This window comes from Oncorhynchus masou, chromosome 33 (assembly GCF_036934945.1).
Source record: "Oncorhynchus masou masou isolate Uvic2021 chromosome 33, UVic_Omas_1.1, whole genome shotgun sequence".
NCBI classification, from domain to species: domain Eukaryota; kingdom Metazoa; phylum Chordata; class Actinopteri; order Salmoniformes; family Salmonidae; genus Oncorhynchus; species Oncorhynchus masou.
The window spans coordinates 31,836,589-31,843,137 of record NC_088244.1 but is presented as its reverse complement, the minus strand read 5'-3'; the positions used below and the strand labels follow the sequence as shown (position 1 = coordinate 31,843,137).

Below are 6,549 nucleotides of genomic sequence, written 5' to 3'. Positions count from 1 at the left end.
ATGGCCTACACGTAGAGAGACAGCGGGGCGCTGTTTCGCTCACTCAGATGCTTTCTCCTGTGGGATACATTCAGCCTCTTGCGAATTGAACGAAAAGTGTGAAACATAGACAAAAGATACATGATTGTATCTATTATTTTTTTATATATTGGTACATTGCTGGGGGGAGCCTGGCTTCCCTTGGAATCCATGAATACATGCCACTGTTAGACACTACATTTCACAAAATGCCTTTATTATAGGGAATTTTCTGTTGCACAACTGAATGCATTCTACCGAAATGTGTCTTCCCCATTTAACCTAACCCCTCTGAATCAGAAAGGTGCGTGACTGCCTTAATTGACATCATCAGCGCCCAGAGAACAGTTGTTGTTTGGGGTTAACTGCCTTGCTCAAGGGCAAAATATCAGGGTTCAGCACCATGTTGGCTCAGGGATTCGAATCAGCGACCTTTAGCTTACTGGCCCAACGCTCTTAACTACTAGGCTTCCTGCCGCCACATGTACAGTCTTGTGCAGCCAACCACTTTAATTTTTTTAGGCTGAAAAGTAGTCTATTGTACCTTTAATATATATTTTATTTTATATTAGAATAGGCGTTGCAGATTCGATGCCCAACCTGAGTTAGTCCAATGTGTTATTTAAGTTTAGTCCATTACTTCAACTTCAGCATACTGTGACATATCAGACTAGCCTAATGCTAAAAGATGAGCGGATCGGACAAACTAGATAAAGTGAAGGATAATACAGGAGGCCTGCACTGTAGAGGCGGTTCTTTTCCCCCATCTTCACCCCCCCTCCCCTCCCCCATGCCCCCACTTCCCTTGGTGCTCATTTGCGTTATCATTGTTTCTCTTTGCTTTTTTGTGACCGAGAACATTACGCTCAAGTCCCACGCAATTGTGACCTGTTCAACTGCCGCAAGGCATCGCTATCGCGCTCTGACAGCATCGCATCTCCAGTTCCGTAACACCTCTGTCCAGTTAAAATCAATATCGCCGCGTGTCTTTTCTTTACATCATTGGCCTCAACTACCGTGTAAAAATTCGGTTTAACGTCTACAACCAAACTGATTTATCAAAAGAAGATAAAAAGCAAAGGGATATGCCGAGAAGAAAGCAGGAATTATGAAGGTGAGCATCCTTGTCTGGACGAGGTTCGTGTGTTAGCCTATCATTTCTGCTACCAACCAATAAGTGAAGAGTTAAACATGTTAAGTTCAACACCCATGCCATGCAGCCATTATCACAACTAACCCCAGGCTGTCCATGGAATAGCCTACCAGGCTTTTGATTTATAGAGTAAACCTGTCAGATTTGCAGTTTTTTTTTGCCCGACTGTTTTTTTCCTCTGTCAGATCACGGGTCTCGTGCTCAGCTGTAGAGCATCCTGTACAACAGTGTCCAAATACTCCGTCTGGCGTGCACATCGCGTCTGAGTGTCTCTACCGAAACGATCGATAACAGCTGTCAATAAACTCGCTTAGTCCGATTTCAAATAGCTGGAATTGAATACATTTAGAGTAGAGAAGTATTTGCCATTTATTTTTTCATATTCAATTGTGACCGTTGGGGTCAAGTGTAGTTTCGGTCGGGTCAATGTATATAGACGCGTTTAAACGTCTCCTCGTTGAAAGGCTAAATTGCTTGAAAAGAATGTGTGTATGTCAGCGCCAAGGCAGGTCAGTATTTTTACCTAAATATTAGGATACCAATGTGACCATGTGAGAGTGTGGGCTCCTTATAAAGAGGATGAGGGAGGGAGATCTACCTGATTAAGGGGACAGTTGACTGGTCAACAGTTTACCTGTAGGTTAGCTTTCAGTTGTAGCTTCTTGAATGTTTTCTTTGTACAGTATTGTCAGAATGTGATTGTTCACCATTTTTATTTTTTTTATTTTTTATTATTGTCTAAGAAGTAGACAATATAATCAAGACAGTCTCAACATTGTAAGAAATATAATTTAGTTTCATGCCTTGATTTCCGTGTGATACCCAAACAAAAATGTAGAACAGTTAATAATGACAGAAGTAAAATAAGTAGTTGTCCTACTGTAATAGTAGTATTGCACATGTTCAATGGACTTGTGCCAGTTTTGCAATTTGTGTTGTCATGGACACAGATTTGACATATTTCATGCCTGCAAAATCGACTGGGCAGTGTGTGTTTGTGTGTTGTTAATCAAATGAAATGCACACATGTTCTTGAATATCTGTGTAAGTAAGCATGTGTAGGATTGTGTGTGTGTGTGTGTGCTTGTGCATGTTTGTTTGTGTGTCTCTGTGTGTGTTTGGCTGTCAGTTTGTGTGCAGGGTGTGTCCCTGCTTGTTATGAAGTGATGGACGTGTGACCCTGACTTCACACGGAGCGTTGCTCTGGGCTCTGGGAGCAGTCAAGGTTATAGTGGTATTATGAATCATGAATTAAGTCCAGGCGAACCAGAAACGTGTGGCGCTATCCCAGAAACGTGTGGCGCTATTCCAGAAACGTGTGGCGCTATCCCAGAAACGTGTGGCGCTATCCCAGAAACGTGTGGCGCTATCCCAGAAACGTGTGGCGCTATCCCAGCCACTTGCACTCGGAGACGACTATCCCTCCACAGCTCTGCACACACGGTATCCCCGAGAGACCTGATCTTTCTCTCTCATCTCCTCACCTATTGACACCCGCAGGTTTATCCATTGTAGGGCTCAGTTGCTGATGGCATATCCTTGACTTTTCAAGGTCTTGTTTTTGGCATGTGCTTTATCTCTTCGTATCGCCTTCTCTTCCTCCCCCTTTTTCCTATCCAACCTTTCACATAGTCTTCACCATCTGCAATTAACCTGAAATATATTTGGCCGTTTGCCAGCAGTCTTCAACATTTCCCCCACTAACCAGCTAATGAGAGAGTAGCAGATTAAGTGGGAAGTGACATTCTCTTTTGTAGTATTACTTTATGTCACCAGGGAGTTGTTGATTCTCTAACGATGTGCTTGTTCTTCCCTTCACACTCATGCATATTCATGGTTTTAAGGTGTGGTTAGGGGAGGAGGAGGTGGCGGACGGAGGATGTGCGGTAGTTTACCCTTGACAGGGCAGGGCTACACAGACACTCCCCCATCTGTGGACCGAATCTTTGCTCTCTGTTACTGCATTGGAATTCTGTAGTTGTAGCGTTCACTGTCTATTCTAAGACCTTGTCTCAAGTGTAGCAGTTAATGTTTGGCTTGGCCATTCTATTATTAGTACTGAACAGAACTGTCACCCATTTCCAAGATTGTTTCTTTCCTATTTAATGTGTGTTGCTCATCTAACCATATCATTTGATAGGCACACAGACATACAGCAACACTGTATACATGTTTGCTAAGTGTGCAGACGTAAATAATCCTCCAATCGGGCATGCAAATCAATTTAATGACAAATCAGTAACAGCGTGTGAAATAACAATTGCACTGCAGTAATTTGAAAAGCCTGGCGGTGGTATGCTTGAGTCAGTGTGAAAACTAGGATCAATGTCAGGTGGCAGGGAACTGTCGGAGCAGTGTGGAGGGAGGGTCACCTTCACCCATCCATACTGAATCAGCACAATCTCCCCCACACACTCTAACACACATGCACACGCACACACGCTCTCCAACTCCCCCTCAGTTCTGCCTCAGGTTACTGTGCTGTGGCCTCGCAAAACACAAAACCACACCTCTCCTCCTCCCTTTTATCAGTTCATTGCTTCTCCAGAAAGACAGCCAGCCATAATGGTTTCATTTTTCCTTTATTTCCTGGTCCTCTCTCTTTCTTGTGCTTTCCTTTATTTTTTTTCATTTCTTACTTTCTCTCTCTTTTCTTTCTCTTTTTTTTTTATCCCATTCTCTTTCATTCTTTCCCCCTTCGTTCCTTTCTGCTTTTCATTCTCCGCTCTGTCTCGTGTTTCAGAGAGAGTACTTATCCCTAATCTGAGTCAAAGGAACTACGATGCCTCACTGACCCTTTTAATTAAAGTGAGCTCTCTGCCTGACGATGAGAGCTCATCGCTAACCTCACTGAGGAGTGATATGCTTCCTGGCAGACTTATAAGGAACCTGTTGTTGTATTTGTCTTCATAGGAGTGGAGTACTACTGGATGGCTAAATAACATTGCTTACCTGCCCCGTGCATTACTGTGTTCGTTTCAGGTTCAACTGAATGCTTCTGTACTTCACTCCTTAGGGAGTCACCTTTACTTAGACTGCCATCTAAAGAGAGGGGTTGTGTATATGTCTGCATGTTTCATTTTCCATCTATCCTCAGCTCACTCCCATTCTGTACTGTGTGTTAAGCACCATTGTGAGAGGTGTACAAGAGGATGACATGAATTGACTAGAGGCGCACACAATTCATGGAGGGGAAGAGAACATCTATGATTGAGGCTATTGAATGGAAGATCTATCAGATAGACGGGTTTACAAACAAATGCATCTTACATTGGGGTTAATGTATGCCACAGGTCATGTGTGTGTGTGTGTGTGTGTGTGTCCATGCTAGCATGTTTGAGACAGAGGGAGTTATTTTTAGTTTTTCATCCCACAAGCATTTAATCTTTTATTTTTAAATCTGCCACTGCTGTCTGTTTTGTGTTGAGCAATCCCATGTCCTAGATTTAATAGTGAGTGAGCATCAGAGAGTTTTAACACACGTTGCTGCACAGCTAGTTTCTGTAAATATTCTGCAGGGGAGGTCCAAAAACAAGATGCAGGTCAAGATTAAAATTGAACGCTAGAAGAAACCCTCATTTGCATTTCCTGTCTGTTAAAGAGAGTGGCCTCGCTGTATCCATTCTATTAGTTACACTGATATTTAAGTTCGCTGGCTATTTAACATGCTTTGTTAGGCTGACCTCCAACACGGACAAGCCACTGTAGGATGGTGTAAGATCATGCACCATCAAGAGCATTCTGTCTGGTTGTATCACCGCCTGGTACGGCAACTACGCTGCCCGCAACCGCAGGGCTCTCCATAGGGTGGTGCAGTCAGCTGACTCATCCCAACACATCCCCGGGGTACACTGCCTGCCCTCCAAGACATCTACAGCACCCAGTGTCACAGGAAGGCAAGAAGATCATCAAGGACCTCAGCTACCCGAGCCACGGCCTGTTCTCACTGCTAACAGGTGGAGACAGTAAAGGTGCATCAACGCTGGGACCGAGAGATGGAAAAGCAGCTTCTATCTCCAGGCCATCAGACTGTTAAACAGTCATCACTAGCCGGCCTCTGCCCGGTACCCTGCCCTGAACCTCAGACATTGTCACTGGCCAGCTACCACCCAGTACTTTACCCTGCACCTTGGATACTGCTGCCCTACTGTATGTACTGTAAACCTGTGTACGCAGTGGTGGGAAAAGTACCCAATTGTCATACGTAAAGTAAAAGTAAAGATACCTTAATAGAAAATTACTCAAGTAAAAGTGAAAGTCTCCCAGTAAAATACTACTTGAGTAAAAGTCTTAAAGTATTTGCTTTTTATATACTTAAGTATCAAAAGTAAAAGTATAAATGATTTCAAATTCCTTATGTTAAGCAAACCAGACAGCGCCATGTTCTTGTTATTTTAATGTACGGATAGCCAGTGGCACACTCCCACATTCAGACATAATTTACAGAGCATGTGTGTTTAGTGAGTCCACCAGATCAGAGGCAGTAGGATGACCAGGGATGCTCTCTTGATAAGTGTGTGAATTGGACCATTTTCCTGTCCTGCTAAGCAGTAGAAATGTGACAAGTGCCTTTGGGTGTCAGGGAAAATGTATGGAGCAAAAAGTACATGATTTTCTTTAGGATTGTCGTGAAGTAAAAGTAAAAGTAGTCAAAAGTATAAATAGTAAAGTAAAGTACAGATACCCCGGAAAAACTACTTAAGTAGTACTTTAGAGGATTTTTTACATAAGTACCTTACACCACTGTGTGTACGCAACTAATAAACGTTGATTTGATTTTGATTTGAGTTGAGATTAGGAGCAGAGAACTCCGATAAATACAGGTTAGAGTTAATGAAGGAAAGGGCTTAGTGCAGTAGAAGGGTAAGATGTTGTGACAGTGGGTTAGATGTAAGGAATAAACCGGAGGTTGATTTATCCAACAGGCGAAGGCTTCCAATAATGTTGATTCAGTTATACAATACCAGCTTGGCAACAGAAACCACTGTGTTCAATCTTTTCAGTGTGTTCAATCTTTACAAATGCTTTTTAAATGCTTATACCAGGGGCACTTAAATAGTGTTAATGCCTGTAAATGTGTATGAATACAGACCTCGTTCCACCAGCACTTGAAAACGTGTTTTGTCTTAGTTTCTCCTCTTTATAATGCCTGAACAAAGTTTTCTGTGATCAGAGTAGATCTTGTCGGGAGAGATAAAACTGCAGCTATGTATAAAAACACGTTGACATGGATGAAGGATGGCAGATAGATTGACACTAGAAGCACTGAGATACTCAACAGATCTGACAGTCTCTTCACCGTGAAGGCATTGTGTAATATCACTACAGAGGCGATACCAGGTGAGATACCGGGTGAGATACCGGGTGAGATACCGGGT

General features: G+C 42.9%; 1 protein-coding gene across 3 annotated transcripts in view; it reads left to right on the top strand.

The window, feature by feature from the left end:
- The first annotated feature begins 900 nt into the window (after positions 1 to 900).
- LOC135528268 (membrane-associated guanylate kinase, WW and PDZ domain-containing protein 2-like) overlaps positions 901 to 6,549 on the top strand; it is a 45,815-nt gene continuing 40,166 nt past the window's right edge. For all 3 annotated transcript variants that reach the window (XM_064957235.1, XM_064957234.1, XM_064957233.1), the window contains exon 1: positions 901 to 1,132. The gene's annotated coding sequence lies outside the window, so the exon portion shown is untranslated. The remainder of the gene's footprint in view (positions 1,133 to 6,549) is intronic.